Source organism: Falco rusticolus, chromosome 1, assembly GCF_015220075.1.
Source record: "Falco rusticolus isolate bFalRus1 chromosome 1, bFalRus1.pri, whole genome shotgun sequence".
Classification (NCBI taxonomy): domain Eukaryota; kingdom Metazoa; phylum Chordata; class Aves; order Falconiformes; family Falconidae; genus Falco; species Falco rusticolus.
Genome location: NC_051187.1, coordinates 32,671,156 through 32,691,117, shown reverse-complemented (window position 1 = coordinate 32,691,117; position 19,962 = coordinate 32,671,156). Strand labels below are relative to the sequence as shown.

General features: G+C 47.1%; 1 protein-coding gene across 5 annotated transcripts in view; it reads left to right on the top strand.

Annotated features, from left to right (window-relative positions):
• The first annotated feature begins 4,135 nt into the window (after positions 1–4,135).
• Positions 4,136–19,962, top strand: part of CORO1C (coronin 1C) — a 47,553-nt gene continuing 31,726 nt past the window's right edge. The window contains exons 1-2 of one of the 5 annotated variants that reach the window (XM_037375658.1): positions 4,166–4,229; positions 5,087–5,129. The gene's annotated coding sequence lies outside the window, so the exon portion shown is untranslated. Of the gene's footprint in view, positions 4,230–5,086; positions 5,130–10,233; positions 10,253–12,935; positions 13,766–19,338; positions 19,358–19,962 lie in introns of those variants that run through there. The other 4 variants (XM_037375657.1, XM_037375660.1, XM_037375659.1 and 1 more) reach the window with 4 other exon arrangements.

Below are 19,962 nucleotides of genomic sequence, written 5' to 3'. Positions count from 1 at the left end.
TATTCCTCTTTCCTCCTTGTCCACATGCTCTGATACACCCTCGTACACTCCTCCCTTCCTGGCTGTTATTTTAAAAATCTGATTGAACATATTGCTCTCCTTATCTTTGTTCCATAATTCTACAGCTCCCCTTTCTGGCCAAGGATTGAATAAGGCCAAACCGAATGGATTTTGCTCTCCCTCTCTCTCTCCAGGCAAACACTTTGCTGGATCTGGGGAACAGCCCAGCACGGGGCAACGCTTCCCTGGGCAGAACACGTAATCCCATCCAAGAGACAGAATTGATTACCATAATCAAGAGCTGTTACGTGGTGGCTGTTAGTACAATTTTGTCTTGGCAGCCGCTCAACATTTGATGATCGTTGAAACGTCCCTTAAAAGCCAGGCTCGTAAGCAGTTTAATAAAGCTACCCTTGCCACTTGATACATGCCTAACAGACATTGAGAAAACAAGGCAGCTACAGTCGATCTAATGCTGTTCCACATATAGAAAATGGCTCAGAGTTTGGGCATTTATTCTTTTTCTTTGCCATCAGTCCAGATTTCGCTGCACAGAAAAAAAACCCAAACACTACATTCCATTAACATTAAGTGAAACATAAAAATCGCATCACCAATGTTAATGGGAGCAGCTCTTCTCCACGCTGCTGAATCTGGCCTCTTGCATCTAAATCACGAGAGCCACAGAAAAAGAAATACAAAAATATGCAACTTTCAGGTGGTAGAACCTCGTGCTTCCTGTAAAGGTATTTAAATATGATAATCAATCAAAAGGCTTCAAGAAGTAAAGAGATAAATAGTGGCCATAAATGTCCTTGAAAAATTGTATAACTTGGATGTCTGCAAACCCGAGGTCCGAAACACAAACCATCACGTCTGGCATATTTTGCGTGACTTAGACGTTAAGCTGCAAAATAACAGGACTTTAAATTGCTGATCTCTCTAAACCCTCTGTAAGCCGTTTCCCTTCATTCAGAATATATTTAGCAATGAGGATTTAAGCAAACTGAAACGTTCGAGACAAATTCATTCCTCAAGTGACTTTACCGGTGCTGCACGACTGGGTTTGCCGTCTGTCTAAGATTGCTCACAGACTCCAAGCCAAATTGTGTACTGTCAGCTGAAGGCCAGAGAAGTCATCAAAATTTCTCCTAGAAAGAAGTGCCTCAGGTGTTTGTGTCTTTCTTTACCTTTTCCAACTAATAACACCGCAGTGGCAGGGAAGGCTGTGGAGCATACTGAGCGCGTTACTTATAAGGCATGTCAGGATCATTGTCGGAACAAACCGACATGATTTATTGCAGTGATGGAGTTGATGCATATTTGCAAGTGAGCTAAATTTAGCTGCTGACATAAGTTTCAGAGGTGGAGTCTGTAGACATGGCGCTGTTTCCGTATAAAGGCTGTGAGAGAGACTGCAGCAATCGTGCATCAATGTAGCGGAGAGTAAAATATGTGGGATGGATAAAACTAGTGAAACGTACTTTTGAACAAATTCTGAATCTTTTCTGCAAAATTTAATAATTGGGCGCGTCAGTACTGATAATATAGGACAAACTTTGTGTGGTTCCTTGTAGCTGCAAGAATTTGCTACTAGGATATTTCCCTTTACAAAAATCAGATTTTGTGACATATTTTGAGAAGTTATTAGGCTTACATCACTCTGGCTGTAATTTAAGCCCTGTTTGTTGGGATGATTTTATTCAGCTGAAGATTACTGTTTACCATGGAACCAAAGAGCATGTGTAAAACCTTAGCCATTGCTTCTGTTGTTGAAGTCTTCAGCCTGAAATTTATGTAATTTCTTCATCACCTTGTACGGTGAGCTGTTGCAATCTAAATGGCTCGTTAATCCAGGTCAGGATCTGAGTGATTTCTGGAGCGCTTCCATGCAAATGTTTAAGGATACTCAACAGGTATCGTTCCCTTCTGAATCCATCCTTAGTGACTCTTCCAATGCCATCTTGAGCAAGCTGTGCTGCAGGAGTACCCATCCCTGCAGCATCTGGAGCAGGAATACCTATCCCTGCGATCTGGAGCAGGAACCCACCGCTCAGGTGGCAGTTATTGAGAGATCAGGCTGCGATCAGATTTCTCATGACAAATTTCACTCTGTATCCTCTGTGTACTCCTCTCATCATCTTAGGCGGATGCCTGGTTTCTCTTCCAAGCTGTTGAGTAGTGCTGGGTACTGCTGCCTCCACTGTTGTTTCTCAGTCTAGGGTAAAGCATCCCCTGGTACAGGATTAAAATATCGTTTCAAGCTTGCCCACTGTTTTGAGCGAGAAGGAACATATATTTTTAAGTACCATTTGATGTGCTTGTATTAGTAGGTTTTTATACATTTGTAAGCCACATGCACAGGTTTGAGACTCCTAATAATTTAGTGGCTGTGGGACTGGCAGTCAAGACACTCGGCTCTATCACTGACTCATTGTGTGACCTTCAGCAAGTCACGTACCTACGTGGAAAATATGAATCACAATCTAAACCCACCAGAATGCAGATTACCTGCAGGTCTGCTCTGAGGCTGCCAAACTGCTTTTGTTTTCTTCTTTTTTAGCATTAAAGAGATTGTTTGAGGGAGGAGGGTGGAGACTACGTGTGCTGGGCTGGCTTTCAGAAGGAAAGTATTAATTTCATGGTAATCAGCGCCATGGGCAGTGCGTGGCAGGGATGCAGGCTTGCAAGTCTAATCTTTGGGTGTATCATTTTTTATGAAGGTGTTGCTCAGTACCTGAGAGACTTCCCTGTTTGTTGAATCAGCAGTTAAACTAGTGTCAAAGTTTAACAAACATTGGATAATTTATAGCTACTGTGGGCATCTGGTATTTCCATCAGCTGTAATCGACAGACCAGGAAGACCATGACAAACGTATCTCTGTGAGGCTTTCTGCCTGTTTTAACACCCAGGTATCACTTGACAGGGTGTAGTTCACTGTCCCCTCACAGTTTCATGAGGGAAGAGGAGGGTTCTCAGCTCAGCTCAGCCGGACACGTGTATTTCTCTACATTCTGAAGGATGATAAGGGGAGTGACGGGTGTGTCGCTCCCCTGAAAAGTTACGCCCCTTCGCCACCTAACCACATGCAAATGAATTTGCAGATACCGGCCAAAATGTAGAAGGAAGCTAGGCTGGCTTTTGGTTTTGGCCATGTATGGTAAACGCTGTGCAACGTGGGCACTGATCTAGCATCATTCATCCGCTCCTTGAGTTCCCCAGAGGAACAGAAACACGCAGCCTTCGAGAGCGCTGGTACCCGTGAGCCGTTTGCTTACAGAGGTGCTCACCTTCTTGCTGTGTACTGTGTTAATAACTGAGAGCCTCTGCCATCCAATAGTGGATATAAAAAAACCCAAAACAACCTGCTCACAACCACAGAAGCCAGCATCCCCCGAAGCAGCTGTACTTTTAGCGCAATGGGGAGAATCTTTGGTTTCAAGCTGCCGTCCCATGCTTCTCACCGAAGTGTGATTTTTAGCAGGGGCTCAAAGCGATCGTTTTGTCACCCCCTCCCCAGCAGCCGCAGGCCCGGCAGGTCAGCGTGCCTTGTGGAACTGCTGGGTCTCCTCAGTGTTCCTCTGTGTCCTGCCTGGCCGAGGCCTCCGAGGCCACATCTCGGGGTCTTCCCTCACAGCATCAGCGCTCCCAATTTTCCATTTTGTTGCCGAAGTGTCCCGGATCCTCCCCGTCCTTTTGCCGGTACCACCTTCGCTCGCACCCCGGGTACCCCAAGCAGAGGACGGCAGCGCCATCCCGGCGGGGCACGGCAGTGGGACCCGTGAGGGAAGAGGCCTCAGCCAGGCTGGGGGGCGCCGGCCCGGCAAGGGGCTGAGTGCCTGAGGGGAAAACCGGGCTGCCGGGGCTGTGCCAGGGCGCAGGGCGAGCCAGAGGCCGCGGACTCGGCCCCGCTCCCCTCACGGAGACCGCGGCCCGGCGAGACTCTCCCCGTCCGCCCGCGGGCAGCGGGAAGGCAGCTGGCGCCGCGCCGCCATTGGCTAGCCGGGCCGCCACTCACCCGCCGCTCCCCGCCCTCCGCCGAGGGCACCAAGGCGGGGCCCGTCCGCCGGGGGCGTGCCCAGCCGCTCAGGGGCGGGGCCTCGGGGGGCGGGGCCTGTCGCCGGCGCTGCCCGCCCCCGCCCCGCGGCGCTCAGTCGGGCGGCGGCAGGCGGCGGAGGCGGCTCCGCCGGGCTGAGGAGCGGACGCGGGGAGGCGGCTCGGGATCGCGGTGCGCGGGGGGCGGGAGCCGAGCGGGGTGGGGGAACCGGGGAGCGGGACGGCGGCCTGCGGCGCGGCGGGGGGCGGCTGGCGGGGCGGGAGGGCGGCGGGCGGCCCGGCGCGGGAGGCGGCGGTGCCCGCGGGAGGGCGGACGGGCCGGGCCGGGCAGCGAGGGCAGGGTAGGGCGGGCGGGGGTCCGGCCGGGCGGGCTCCTCCTGCGCGGGGCCGGCCGCTGTCCTGAGGCGGCGGCCCGCTGTCAGCGCCGGGCCTGCGGCGGGAAGCGGCCGCGCTCGGCCGGGGCTGCGCCCCCGCTCGCCTCCTTATTAGGCAGCGCCGCGGGCCCGGGTCGCCGCGGGTCCCCGCAACCGGCCGGCGGCCGCAGGTTGCTGCTGGGGCCGCCCCGGGGCCGGGCTGCCTCGCCGCCGCCGCATACCTGATGCCCGCCGGCCGCCTTGGGCAAGGGGAGGACCGATTGTTGATCTTTTTATCTTTCTGTTCGGCATGCGTTTTCCCTTTCCCCCCTCCCCTTTTTCCTCCCTTTTTTCCCCCTCCTTTTTTTCCTTTTTTTTTATATTCCTCCTTCTTCCCCCTTTTTTTCCCCTATGGCAGCAGCTCAGTGGCACCGGTGGGTGCGGGTCACCCCCAGAGCACTGTGTCCCCGCTGCCACCCTGCAGCGTTGCAGAGGACAAAAGATGGCTGGAGGGTTTAGTTCTGTTCATTTCATTTTTAATTCCCCGTTTTTCTTGATGCTCCTGTTGACCGGCTTCATGTCACGCCGTTATTAATGGCTCTTTAGAGTCTATTCGGGAGATGCGTAACGTCCTGGGTTGTGTGACATCTTCCTGGGCTTTGCTTTTTCTATGCAGAAAGCAACGTTAATAGCAAGCTGTCAGAAGCCGGAATTTAAAGGTCAGTATTTCTCCCTGCTTTGTGAAATTAGCTGTTTCTCCACTCGGGAGATGCAGAAAGGCATCGGACATGCAGCCGCACAGGCGTTCAGCTGTAGTACCCCAGTCTAGACAATGTGATGCTGTGACTGCACAGGAGACAGCTCTGGAAAAAAAAAAAAAAAGAAAAAAAAAAAGGACTGAAAGCTGACTGGAAACAAAAGTAAAACTGATTGATGCAGTTTTATTGTTAAAGATAAGTGATATGCATTAGTGTCGTGTTGTTTTTTGGGGGTTTTTTAGTAGTTTCAGTCCTGTACGGGTTGGTTTGAGCATGCCTGTTCATGCAGATGTGCGTGTGGCTTAGTGTAAGCAAGACCAAAGATGTTTGCAAAATGAAAAGAGTGACGTTTTGAATATGCTAGGCTGGCTTTTCAGTTTGCTGATAGCGATTCTGATTGAATTTTAGGCCAGGCTGTATCCGACTTACCTGCCGCTGACCTCTCTCTTCGTGCGCCTCTAAGCGCGTGCATGAGGGAAGCGCTGTGCCTGCTGCAAGTGTGGGAAAATGGTGTGAACTGGCACAGGCCCTCCTGTGAGAAGTGTTGTCCTATGTGCTGCATGTGCAACAGCTAGAGAAAACAGCGGGTATCTTGTGCGTGAGGCAGGAGAGGATATATTTGATTTTCATTTGAATACCAAGCATTGAATCATCTTTTCTGCTCAAGGGGGAAAAAAAAAAAAAAAACCAAACCCACCAAACCAACCAAAACAGATGGCTGTGCACTCACCGAGACATTATATTGCAGCTAATATTCGTGTTTGCTGAAGAGAGTGTACACAAAGGTAGAAGAACAAATACTCGTAGTGATGAAGTCAATGCATGTTTATTTCACGTATATACATTTCTAGTATTTTCAGTAGCCGTAGTTAAGACCTGACACACTCGGGTACACATCAGGGAGCATTTGCTTTGTGTTTGTTTTAATCTAGCACTTCATAATATTCATTTTTCAATGGTCACTCGCAGCTTTTTGTACAGATTGCTTTAATCAGCATTTGTGTGTCTCTGTGTTCTCTGTTGGCATTACTCTGTCTTCTAGTGAGCTGCCTTTTCAAACATCATTGGATTTTTTCAAGTTAAATCTTCATGCTTATTGCATCTGTCACTTCTGGGATTCACTCCAAGCAAAAGGCAGAGATTCAGCTTAATGGCAATGAGAAGGAATGCACAGAAGGGTAAAATATCAGCTTTCCTGAGTGATGCAGCAAAGGACACAGAGAGATCTGCCCTCAGTAGCTGTTCCATGCATCATGTTCAAGTTTAATATTAGACTTTAACGACGGCTTCATAAAACGGCTCATTAAAGCACAGCGTTGCATTTTGATCGTAAGAGAATTTATGTTATTGGTTTTAACTTGATTATTGATTCCGAGGGATATGACTAGTATGCCAGCTTCCTATTTTGAAGACATGAGCAAAACACTTCCTGGCCTGAGTTTGCAGCTTGGTGAGGTCATCAGCGCACCACTCCCAGGGCTAGGAATGTCCTTTTGGGCAAACTCACAGGCACTTTTTCACTTGACTTTTAAAGTGTGGGTTTGTTTGTTTTGATTTTGTTTTACCGAGGCTTTTGTGATAATCTCAGTCCTTCTCTAAGGATACATTGGAATAGAAACTCACTGAGGATTTGAAGTGCCCCAGTTTAAGCATTTACAGGGCATGTGAACAAGAATTAAATGTCTGTGTTCTCTTCTAGCGCTTTCCCTGCAGTCTCCCCCACCTAATATTTTTGGTCTGCTTATATGCTGGTTGTTAACTCTGAAATAAGTCTGATTAGAAACAGCTTAGAGCTTCAGTTTGCAGTCACCCTGGTTGTGTAGCCACATGTGAGCAGTCAGATTGTTGGTGACTTTAGGCTGACACGACGTGAACTGATACTATGCGCAAGTGCAGGTGGTGGCGGCATTGCTGGGGTGAACGTCACGTCGAAAACGAAGGGAAAAAGGTTTAGGTTAGTTGAAGTGACTCAGGACGGCTAGCAGTGAAAGGTGATCATTCTGGATGTGTTGAATATACCGGTTGCTGGGCCCTTTCTATTTATTTGCTGGTAGGATTGCTTTGTTCTAGTTTTCCTCACGTGAGTAACTCTACTAAAAATGGATGATTTGTTTCTTTCTGAGGCTATAATTCTTCAGTACGTGACTTTATGTGTGTTTTTTTAGATGTCAGCATTAGGCTGGTAAAATACCAGGGTGACACTAGAATTACTCAGCTCCTTGGTGTCAACCCAAGGGGTCCCACCGGCTGCTCTGGCTTTGTGCTGGAGGGCTCTCTGGTGCACAGGCTGGTGCTGATGGTCCTCAGAGGAGCAAATGTTCTGGAGAGGTTCCTAATGGATTATATCAGCCATTAGTTGTATTACCAGCCGTTAGTTGTGTACATGCCCGTGTGGGTTTGTGTAGTGGGTGCAAAGGTGATCAGAATTAATGACTGGATGTGGAGGTAATGATGTAGCTATGAAGTAGAAGGTGACTGTTGGGCAAACAGGTACATTTTACCTTATGCCTCTCCCATATGGTTCTTCATGCCAGTAAGATGGAGGTAATCTCTTTACAGCAGACATCTTCGTAACAAGTCACTTAAGTGCTCCTGAAATGGAAGAGGGTTTTGTGATGGAATACCATAAATGCTTTAAAACCCTCCTCTGTAGGTCAGGAACTTGACAGAGGAATAATGAAAATGGTTGCTGCTGCTGCTGCTGCCTCTGAAGCGGCGGGGAAAAACCCCCGTGCTGCTCTTTCAAAGGCTTCCAGCCTGCTGATGCTTTCATGGTGCCCATCGATAGAAGAGGTCTCCTTCGTTTAGAGGTGACAAAGTAGAACATGGGTCTTTGACCATTTTTCCCTTTTTGCTAATGAGTTAGACAGCAAGGTAGAGTAGTCTGCTTTGGAGAAAGGACAATAGCATTTCTTCAACATTATTTGCTTTGTCTTAATCCACGTTTTGTTGACGATAACAATAAATGATACGTAATATACTTTTTGCTAGGAGCATGTAATGACTCTTGAGGTCTAGCACTCAGTGGGAGAAGCTGGATGTGGTTGGATCAGTTATAGTGACTCTGTTTGACATTGAGCTGGGCCTCTCAATCCATCATAATTAGGTTTTTCTTGTTTTCCCTTCTAATAATTGAATTTGAAAAAGCAATGGAAATAAAATTAAATAGTGGTGGGATCTGACTTAAAGTGATTAAGGTTCAGCCTGATGCGGTCAGGCGTGCTGAGATGAGCTCACAGCTTTCGTCTGGAGTGCTGCTGAGCTGCGCTTAAGGCCAAGTGTTCCCTTTAGGAGGGATCCTGGTTTCCCAAATCTTGGCCAGCCATAGCATCTTTGTATGTAGTCTCTGTATGTACAAGCACACGTGTAATCAATCTACAGTTCTTCTTTGCCGAATATTAAGGCAAACCATTTCTGCAGCCTTACCAGATGTACCTGAGCAGGATTTGAGAAAACTGCTAAAACTGCACCTCGTTTGCATCCATGCATGAACCGAGGCAATACACTTCACCTGTAGTCCCTGGAAAATGGACTTCAAATGTCTTTGGTTGGAGTATTTGGAAATGTGGGAACTTCCCCCCCCCCTTCCCTCTCCATCCCCCTAGTTCTGCATATAGTTGCCATAGAGACTGTCTTCTGGAGTCCTTGAAAATCCATTGTTTATCTCACATAAATGTATAAACCTGCTGTATTGAAACATGGCATTTTGAAGCATCCTGTTCCTGTGCAAATCTGATAGGGACTCGACATCCTACAGTGCTGCAGATTTGGGTACTGGACATGTGTCAGGCACAATCAGACAAACAGATAATGGGTATAATTAGCACCACCAGAGATTAGCAGGCAATAACAAATTCAAGCTGTAGTAAGCACTCCATCCCTTGGGAGCCAGGCAAACAGGCAGTGCTGGGCAGATGATCACTTGATATGGCAGATAGTCATCAGCAAAGGCCCAGTACTACTTCTTGAAGTTGCCTTTTTTTTCCTCACCTTTCACAGAAAATACTTTAAAAGCTCATGGTTTGTTAGGTCATGCTGGAGTCTTGAACACCCAACTGACTCGGGGTATATGCTCGGCACTTACTTGGCATTTTTCATCATATGATGGCCAGTCAGCGCTGCAGTTGTTTCTTGTAGTGACCGGTATATCCTTGATATCCTTGCTTCCAATTTGGAAATGTGAATTTCCATTAATTAAGCATTTTGCTCAGGGCCTTGCAGGTACTAGGCTGAGAATGCTGCTAGCGTATAATACTAAGTGTAGTTGTTGCTTTACAGATGGCTCGTCTATTTGCACCAGCACACGTGGTGGGATGTGTGTGAGTATGGATAAATGACCATCCTTACACCTAACTTTTCAACTGCTGATTTCTTACTGCAGTACTTAACGTTAATTATACCGTATCTTGGAGGTTGGAGTAAATGAGCACCAAGATGTCTTGTTCAGAACAGGAGGTGGATTAAATTTTTTTGAGTTTTTTCAGTGATTATTCTTTTTAAGGTTTATTTTCATTTTTGGATCTGCTGAGATCAGTTTGCAAGGCAGGAAAAAAAAAAAACCCAACCTGAGCCAGCTCAGGCAAACATGAGTTGCCAGACGTACTTCAGCAATATCTACTTCTGCTTTAGCACAGCGTGAAGTGTAGGCACAAAACGCTTCTTGCTGAGTGTCGTTGCGCCTTTCAGCATCGTTTTCCTGGTCGCTTTCTGGAGCAATTTGTTAAAAGTTCTGCTGTTGTTTAAAGGTGGGCTATCTGGGTTTGGCTGCTTCTTTCACCAGGCTTTGGGTGCACATGTGTTATCTCTATACTCTGCGCTTTGCTCCCTGATGTTTCTTTTGGGGGGGTAAAGGTTATCTTTTTGTTCTTTACATCCAGTGCTTGCCACACTGATCTTGTGGTCTACTAAGGGGATTCTTAAGCGCTATGAAAGATCGCGTAAAAACCAGCTGGGGCTTATCTCAGTGTAATACTCCCTGTTGTTTTGGCTGGTCTCCTCCAGAGCTGCTGTAAATGCCACAGGGACTCTCAGAGGGCTGGAAGGTGTGGGTTGCACACGCAGTAACCTGCCTGTCAAGCCAACAGGTGAGTAAAGCTTAAAGGTCATCCAACGCAGGCTGCAATTCTTCATGCCCCTTACTGAAAACAAGTTCCTCAGCTGAGAGTAGCCAGTGGGAAATCAACCTTCACCCAGCGCATGTTGGGGTACGGTGCTCCCCGTCAGGTAGCAGGGAGCTGCCCTGGGGGTGTTGGGGACAGCAGGTATGCCCCTTGTCCTTGGCACAGGGAGCCTGTGGGTGTAGGAAGATGCTTTTCCTTCTTGCGCCTGAAATCTTTCTTTGTAGTGTAGCAGGAAGGTTTATTAAAGCTGCTTACTAAACTTAAGTTTTCTTAAGTAAAATTTCTTTTTTTTTTTCTTGCCTGCCTAGAGAGGCGAGAAAGGTGCTGCGTGTTGTGCTCGTGGTTTGACACCGGCTCACCCAGGTTGCTGCCCTCTCAGCTACGGTGAGCGACAGCCGGGGCTCTGCCGCAGCACAGGACAGCAGCCTCAGCCTGAAACAGATCAGCGACAAAGAACATCTGTAGGACAGAGGAAATGTGTTTGAACTTGGAACCCTTTGCTAAAACAGATGTTTGAGGAGCTGTAATTGGTACCACAAGATAGGGATTTAAAATCAAGTTAGCAGACTGAGCGATCTGGATTTGAGTTTTAGCCTCCTCCAGTCCCTTCCTCCCTCCCCCAGCCCTGATTTCAAATTGCACGTTACGGAAATGGGACAGAATGACAATGGTACTCTTTGAATTATAGGCTGCTTGGCCAGAAGAGCTGGCAGGACAGCAAATGGAAATGTGGAGAAATACACGCTGGTTCCAACTGTGAGCATTGAGATTCATTTTTGAAGCTTATTTCAACAGCATTAAGATCTGAAAAGTGTCCGAGTTGTCCAGTCTGAACCTTCTGCGTTCTTCTACATTGAGGATATTGTCTTGTCTTTGACAATTAACTGTTGTTGGTTTGTTGTTGAGAACATCAGAAGCCATGCACTGCGAGTGCCTCACTTGTTGGGCAGGTGTTATGGAGTAGCTTGAGAAGTGAAAGTCACTAAATTGGGCTCCGATTTTTTTTTTTTTTTATGTTATATGTTAAATTTAATGAAATTTAGCCAGCATTTGGATGAAGGTGTTTCTCACAGTATGCTAACCAAGCCTGGTACTACTTTCTGGAGTAGTGTCTCTGTTCAGAATTGCAGCGTGGACTGCACTGGTCTGTGCTGTAACTCCACTCTAACCGTGACATTCTCCAGGTCCCTGGCCCATCACATTTGTCACTACAGAGCTGGAAACAAACTTCAGGCACTGCCCCAGCCCTGTATGGCTGCAGTGCTGGGCCAAGCGGCGCTGCCATTGCACTCGGCCATCCTGCTCTTCTCTGCTCACATCCCCCAAGGCAGCCGCTGCCTTCTCGGCAGGCTCCCGGCAGGTCTGGGTGTTGTGCTCCATCCCGGCAGACCAGCGGAGTGTTTGTGGTTGGGCAGGGCCATCTGGAGAATGCTGCATCCTCGCTTGGTCAGTCTGACTCACACTTGGCTGGGCTATTTGTGAGCCTCGGTGGTGCTGATCTGTTGTTTCTGCTTTATTTCTAAGTTGTGAGGAATTTGTGTCCCAGCTAACTTTGTGTTTATAGCGGAGGGCTTGCTGCAGGTCTGGGTTTCCTGGTGGTGGCTCCCGGGCTGTAGTGCTCCAGTGGCTCTGGAAGGACTGGGACCTACAACCTTTTATCTACGAGGCTGTTTATCTCCTTAAAACATCTTTAATGTTGGTTTCTTCCTGTGGATACCATGGCATGTTGTAATTAAGGAATAGAAAGCAGTTTATCAAGTCCTTTGGAGATTCCTCCTTTCAATAAAACTCCTTGTCTTTTTTTTTTTTTTTTTCTTTTTAAGGAATTATCCAGTTAACTGTAAGCAAGGAAAAGCAGTGAAATGTTTCCAATAATGTCTTAAAGTCATTGGAGTTCAATAGGAAATGTACTTACCTTAGAAAATACTGTGTTAATCAAATCACCTTCCCTTCTGCACCTCTTCTTGAGAAATCCTGCACGTGTTGTTCTTTCTGTGCTTTAGGCTTCCAGCACCTGGGTACTGCTGTCTGCTTGACTTCTAGCTTAAGTTCGTGATGGAAGAGGACAGAATTCATCCTCTGCTGGAGTTGAGTTTCAGTTCTAGTGGCTACTGGTGAGCTCCCCTGTTGCACATGTAGTAAGACTGATGTTTGCCGCCTATTCCATTTGGGTACGTTTGATTGCTTCAAGTTGGAGGAGAAAATACAGCTGCGTTCTGCTGTGAGCACTCTGTCACTGTAGTAAAAAGTGCTCGTGCCTTAGCTGGTTACTTGGGAAAGGTAGGACGTGGTGGTGATATGATGAGAAATTAACGAAGCTGTGGTGGGAAGAGCTCTTTCTCCGTTTGTAACCACCGTCCTTAGCTGATACTAAGCTTTTGGCCAAAACCAGGTTCTTAAAAATAATTTACGAAAAAAGCTTTCAATGCATCTCAGGAATATGGTCAGGAAGAAGCTTGCGTGTAACCTTCAGGAGAACAGAAGAATTCAGCAAATTGGGCTAGCAGCTCTGAACAGATTGATACTTCCTTGTTAGCTCTGTTGCGCTGATAAGAGAACTAGGTCAGCTCTATGGAGAAAGCATTTTATCTACATACTTCTCCTAACTGGAGTCCTGGCGCTTGGCTGTTGTAGCAGGCTGGCTGACTTGCAGCTCTGCACAGTGGGCTGTGCTCTCCATCTCACGTTTTCCCTGGGGTCGAAGTGTGGTCTGAAGCCCTGTTGCTTTCCTCTCTGTGGCATGTGCTGCTTTTACTGTGGGGGTGATGGAGTTCAGTCCCCAGGGGTGTAAGTAGCATCTTCCATCATGCTGGTGTAATGTCTCTGGCTGAGGTTCATAGGGCTGATGTTCAGCTCGGGAAGCATCTTGCTGCGTCTCTTGGCCGTGGTTGAGGACACAGTGCGCAAAGAAGCATCTCTGTGTTTATTCCAGTGGAGAAAGTGGAGGAGAACAAAGGCTCTTGGAGGGGAGCATATGACAGGCTACAGCCTTCTGTGGTCAGCTGCTGGAACAGCGGCGTCTTAAGGTGGGAATCTGCCTGCTGCGGTGCAAGGCTTCTTCTCATTATCCAGTAAAGCTTGTTTGCTGCCCACCAGCTGTATAACTCTCTCTCTGGTGGCAGTGAAAGTGGAAGCTGAGATGCAGAGGTGCACCGAGGCACCTGGGGTGCTTAATCCACCGGTCCCTGTGTGCTCTTTTCCCCACATATATTACTTTATGAGGTTTTGTCCTGGGTTTCAGTGCTTCCCCCTCTCCCTTGGCTCTCCTCTGTCTCCTATTTTCATTTTTACTAACCTTTTTTTGCCCAGCTAAATTTTGCTACATTGCCATCATCCAAATATCCTCCAGTACATCACATGTCACCGCCTGTGAGGGTGGCAGCTGTAGTGCCAGCTGACAGAAGACACTATAAAAGAAGAAAACCCAAAAGAGCACCCGTTCCTGCTCCTCAGCTGCCTCACCGTTTCAGACCCAGGGTTTGTGTAACTGCTGTGATGTTTCTCTTCGGTTACCCGTTATGGCCTCCTGCGAAATTATTTTGTGTAATGATTTTTGTGTGCATTCATTGCTTTAGCTTTATGGTAGATGACAGAGATTAAATGAAGTCAGACAATGCTCTCTGTTCGGGGTAATGACTTTCAACTGCGGTGTCCTTTTGTCACTGTAAATTATGGTAAATGATGTCATGTTAGACTGTAAAGATGCAAGGTACAAAGTGGTCTGAGTAGTAAGATCCCCCAAGAAGATGAATTGCGTATACCTGGAAATCTTTTAAGTGAAAATATCCATTGCCCCCTTAGCCGCAGCATGGGAGATGTGCACTCGAGACAAGCATGCACAGGGTAAACACTTAAATAACACGTGCTTCTTGATGATGCCTGGAAGATTTAAGTATTATAGGCACTTCTGACTTAAGAGTTCTTTGTATTATGATGGTCTTTGGTAAGATTTTTTCAGGGTACAGCTCTGAAAAACAGAATCGTATCAAGTATTTCACAGGTTAGAACCAACACCTTGCACTTTGTCCAGAACAGCAATTTCAGCTTACTTTAATTTTGGATTGTGTTACATTTTTGAATGTGCTGGGCTCCCCAGTAGAGATATAATCGAATTCCCTGGTAGTTTGTGGTTTAGGTTCCCATCCCAAAATAGAATCTCGCCAGTGGTATAACAGCTGGAAATTTCAGTATTAAGTTCATATTCCAGCTTTTTGTCTTTAAAATGAAGTGAAATCAGATGGCAGGGTCTTGCTCAACCTAGACTAAAGTAACCATAGACTGAAAATAATCTGTGCATAAATATGATGTCTTTTGGAACTGTGACCATCTGTAGCGGTGCTCACCTTTTGGTTTAAATAACTCTGAACATCTGAAAACAAAAGTTCTGTCAGCAACGGACTTAATGTGAATTGATTGGAAATGGTATACTAGAGGGAATAGCGGTAGGTTTAAAAGTAGAGGACTGCGTCAAGGTATTTGTGGCTGTTCTTTTTTTCTGCCAGAGGTTTCATGTGAAGTCGTAGGGCGAGCTGAAATTTTTGTGGCTGTGTGATTATTTTTTTAATTATTTTTGTCCCCCCACTTCCTCCCTTGCCCAAATATGGCAAGATTTAATATCGCGAGACTGAGTTCATAGATTCCCTTAATGCTTGGAGAGGGAAATGAAGCTCTCCTTTAGCCTTGCTGGTGGCACATTCTGGTTCTCCACTGTGACAATGGTGGCGATTTACAGTCGTGGCCCTGAACTTGCTGGGGGACTTGTGCTCGCCTTGGTCTCCCATGGTGGTGAACAAGCCTCTTCGGGGCTTGTCAGTCTGTGCTCATCTGGTTTCAAAGAACGGGTGCTCTTTGCTGCCCTTGCTATCCGCATGGCTCAGCTGGTAGAGCCTGCTTGCTTCCCCCATGGATGTGTCTCACTTTCCTTCCTCTGCCAAAGGTGTGCTGAAAAATGCTGTCCTTAAAATGATCTGGCAGACTTTTCTTCTGGATCAGTGAGTCTTCTGAGGCATTTCAAAGACACCGTCCTGTGCAGTATGCTAGGGCTGTAAATTATGTACGTGGAACACGTCTGCAACTAGACTTAAGCACAAGGTGATGTATGTTTGCTTGTGTACAACGTGCCATGCACACGCGTGGGTTACAGAGAGCCCACCGAGGTTGCACAACCAAGCGCTCCGAAGTTAAGAAATGCCATAACTGAGCAATTAGGAAATAACCTTGGTAACATTTGTTCCCTTTGTCACATGCGGTGGGGTACGGCTGTTGGTTGCGTCCCTGCTCCACCAGCCCCTTGCTCTTGGGCATGCAGCGATGGCTGCGGCGGTGGGATGGAGTCCTCCTTGCCTGTGTGGAGCAGGAGGTGCGGTGGGATGGTGGTCTCTTTATGGCTTTAAAAATTCTGAATGCTTATACCCTCCCTTCCATATGCGGCTCTGTACCTTATCTACCATATGATGTTCAAAGTGCTGTAAGGAGTGAGTGACGAGGTTCCTTGTGGGCTCTTCTCTGGTGCTTACCTCCATGATGGCCAACTGCTCAGCAGATGTGGCTCAGCCCCACTGCAAGGGAGGATGTTTTCTCCGTGCTGGGGGCACTTAGACCTCAGATTGAAACATCCATGGCCTGATTATCAGCTTAGGATTATAATGTACTTTCTCTTTTTTATTTAAAAAAAAAAAAAAGTTTCAGCTCTGGGCACTCATCGCTTTTGCAGCTGAGGCCCGAGCATCTCAGCCCAGGTGTTTAGAAAGACCTTGGGCTGCATAGTCAATGCATCGGTACTCGAGAAATCCTTCCCCGCATCAGGCATCCATGGCGTGGGCTGCCCCATGCTACAGTTTTACCGGTGGGACTGTCCCCTCGCCCTGCTGGCCCCAGCACCCTGTCTAACCCATAACAAATCAGGCAGGTGCCCCCTGGTATTAGTCATCATTCAGAACTGCTGCTGGTGGCATCGCCTGGAGTGTGTCTTGATTATTTTTTTTTTCCTTATCTGCTTCTTTGTTAATAGTTATCTGAGACTGTACATTTATTCCAAAGCTGCCATTGAATCATATGCAACCTCTCCAGTAAGGCTCTAATTCTGAGTCTGGGGGCTCACTAGCAACAGCTTGCAGCCTATCGTACATTTTGCGCTTAAGGAGCCTTTCCAGTCCCCAGCACCAACCTTTAAGTGCCGTTCTCCCTATCGAGTGGATTTGTGGATCCTCGTCATCCCCCCCTTCACAGTAGCCTCCAGCTGCCTGTGACTTAAAGTAGCCTTTTATTTCAAAAGTCTCCCTTTCCAGAAGGGATCACAATCACATGGGCTGAGCAGGATTTTGCCATTAGTGGGGGGTTTTCCTGTAAGTGTTCCCTAGCAGGATGCGTTTCCTCTTGCATAAGCAGGCTGAAAACCCTCCGAAGCCACAGAAATACATCTGTTGGATGCTTGAGACAGATAAATCCTTTATAAACAGGAAAATGGGCAAACTCATGGTAACTCTTGTGACACATCATGATGGGAGATCAGAAAGAAATGGAATGAAAAGTATCCCTGTGCAAGCACGGCTGACTGCATCCTGCATTTCTAAGGTCCTTTTAAATGCTGACACAAAGGCCAGTGGCCGAGCGGTACGGCGGGGACAGACAGTGGGAGGCAAAGTTAAATGTTGGGTAAAATTCAGCTGGTAGTCACTTGACATTTGGGAGGGGGGGGGAAAGAGTTTTGAAGGCTCTTTCCAATGTCCCCATGAGGACGCGTAAGATGCCGTGTGTCATGGAGCAGGATCCAGGAGATCAGTGCAGTCGTAGATCTGTCAGCACTTCTATTGTAGTGGTCTTTGCAGGGTGTCTAACGCTTCTGTTTTAATTTTGCTGAGGGCTGTAACTCTGGCAAAATTTAAACTCCTTTCAACTCCTAGTCGTGAGGTTTTAAATCCTCCAAATTTGTACTTCACAAAAAAAAAAAAAAAAAAGAAAAAAATTTCCTGTCTAGCAAGTGTATGGAGATCGTTCCAGCTCCTTAGCTAAGATTTAACAGCACAGACAATGATCTAATGAACTTCCTTTTTTAAAAACTCTTGCTCCAAGTCCACTTCCTAAGAGTAAATCCCTAGTGAAGCCTCATCAGCCATGGATGCACTTGCCCATTTGGGTATTTCCGAAGTCACTTCCCAGGGTCCCTGAACTGGCCAGGTATACTTTGGCATGTGTGATAGAGGCTGATTCAGCCTTGCCTGATGGTGAATCATCGGGGATGTGCCTTACCTGATCATCCTACAAGTGGCCAAGCTGGAAGCTGCTGCCCGTGCTTAGAGAACCTGTGGCAACCCAATTCAGCTGTGGATTTCTTGCAGATGCTGGAGGAGGGAGTCCTTTTGATGCACAATAAATGAGGATCTTACATGCTTTTCACATCTGAACAAGAGGCTGAAGTAGGGAGAAGATGACTTTTTCTTTTTTATTTTTTTATTTTTTTTTAGGTGCTCAGGCTCAAGCTGTTTTGTTTTTCACCTGCTCGCTTTCTGTGGGGTGCTTGAAAGATCCACCATCGTTGCTCTTTATAACTACAGCCTGCACATTTCCCCACCCCCACCCCCTCCCCTCTTCTCTTTGGAGAGCAGCCAGATCAAAATGGCTGTGATCCAACGCCAAGAATCACTCCCTTTGCTATGGAAATGAGGACTTGGAGGCTGCTCACCATGTGTTCATCAGAGAGTTCCTGCTAAGGATGATGAGCTGTAGGTGGAGAAGAGGGCAGCAAAGGTGTGTTCAAACCAATCCATTTGGAGCAAAACAGGGTATTTTTGGATACATCTGATTCTTTGCATTTTTTTAAAGGTCGTTTATGGAAAACCGAAAAAAAAATTAGCCTTTCCATCAAACAGTAAAAATGAGGGAAATAAAGTAGTAGAATTTCACCATAGGATTGAGGGTGTTTCTCTACCATTAGAGTGGAAGGGGTGGCAGACCTCCCAGTACCTGATATTTGAGATAAGCTCTTTTTTTTGTGTGTGGTGTTCTGGTATTGATCAAGTGAAGAAAAGATGTAATTATCCAAGCTGTACAAATAGTCCTTCCTAACTATCATATCCACATTCCCAGCATTAAAGCAGACAAATTGCAAAAACCCCAGGTATATGGTACATTGACACCAGGCAATTTGCTGCATGTTAACTCAGCAAGGCTTTACCTTTTTCTAAACAATCAGATTTTAATCTTGATGCACAGTGGGATGGGAACGTTGCCAGTGGGCGAACAGTCATGGAAATTGACTGTGCATAAAGCAGGGGACTGGAAAAGTCCTTCTCCTAGGCAAGTCGTGCACCCCAGGCAGATGAGCGAGCAGGGTTTTGCTGCAAGGTGTGTTCTCGAGAGGGCTGAGCTGGCCGCAAGCTTCCTGTGGTGTTGCAGCACGTTGCGAGAGCATCCCTGCTTCTTCAGGGTGGCCTGGTGTCACCTCGGGTGCCGGCGAGGCAGGGATGAAGGGGGTGATGCCGCTGTGGCAGGGTGCTCACTGCAGGACCTGGCAGGATCCAAGCCGTGGCTGCAGAAGTCCAGGCAGACAGCTTACGGCTGGGAGGAGCCCGCTCCGGATTAAAATATCTGACAGGTCTCTGAATGAGTCTACGCCATAAATTAGTAACTGGGTGTGGAACTGCATTTTTTTATGATGTATCTTAATTGGGCCTCGGGCAGCTTGATAGTACAGCATGCTGCTTGTCTTTCGGGGATCTCCGAGTAGAAATTCACCTTTTCTTTGTGCATGGTTCAGTGGGGCTCAGCGGGGGCCATGCTGTGAATCCACCCAGGGATGGAGCTGTGCCCTGCCTCACCCTCCCTCCTTCCCTGCCGGGGATGGCCGTGCGAGCATCCCTGGGGAGCCTACCGAGCCGCCTGTGCTGGCAGCACTCCACCTCAAGACATGACATACCATCTGCTTCGGCGGAGTTTCTCCCATCCATTTTGGATAACTTCATCTTTTCCTTTGCCTGAAAACAAAACAAAAACCTGCATCACACTGCGAACAGAGCAGTTGTAAATTTTTTTTTCCCCCCGCTCAAAAAAATGGATGCACTCCACTGCCAGGTGATTATCAGTTCTGTGTGCAAAAAATGGTTTGCTCCTAATATTTCATGGTCCCGTTGCATGAAAGGTACTGTCTGCCCTGCAGCTTCAGCTCTTCCATCTGGCTGTAGAGCTGAACATGAACTCTGAGGGTGTTGCTGTGCATCGTGAGCATAAAAAGAAATTGGTGTCTGGATTTTGTACTCTTACCTGCTGGCCGGAGCCAGGGAGCAGCTCCTGGTTTATGACATCCCATGGCACTTGGGTGTCGCTGGGTGTGTGCACTGTGGAACAGGCTTTTTATTTGTGCTGCAAGTGAAATAGTTGGCAGAAAGTGTATTATGCAAGTCGATTGCATTAAGTACAGAGGAAGCCTAAGTTCATCTATAATAGGAGTAATCATTCATAATTTATATATAGCTTTTTTCATGTGGACGTCATAAACACGCCAATCATTGACATTTTGCATCTAAAATCTATACCAGTTTTTTCTTAAACGGCAGGATTTCTTAATATAACGCTGTTTGTGGCACTTGCTTATCTCTGAAAGGATTGAGTTAATTGGGGAGCTTTAATAGGACATTGGTGTAGAACTGGTACAGTGAGAAACGCTGCAGGTAAAACCC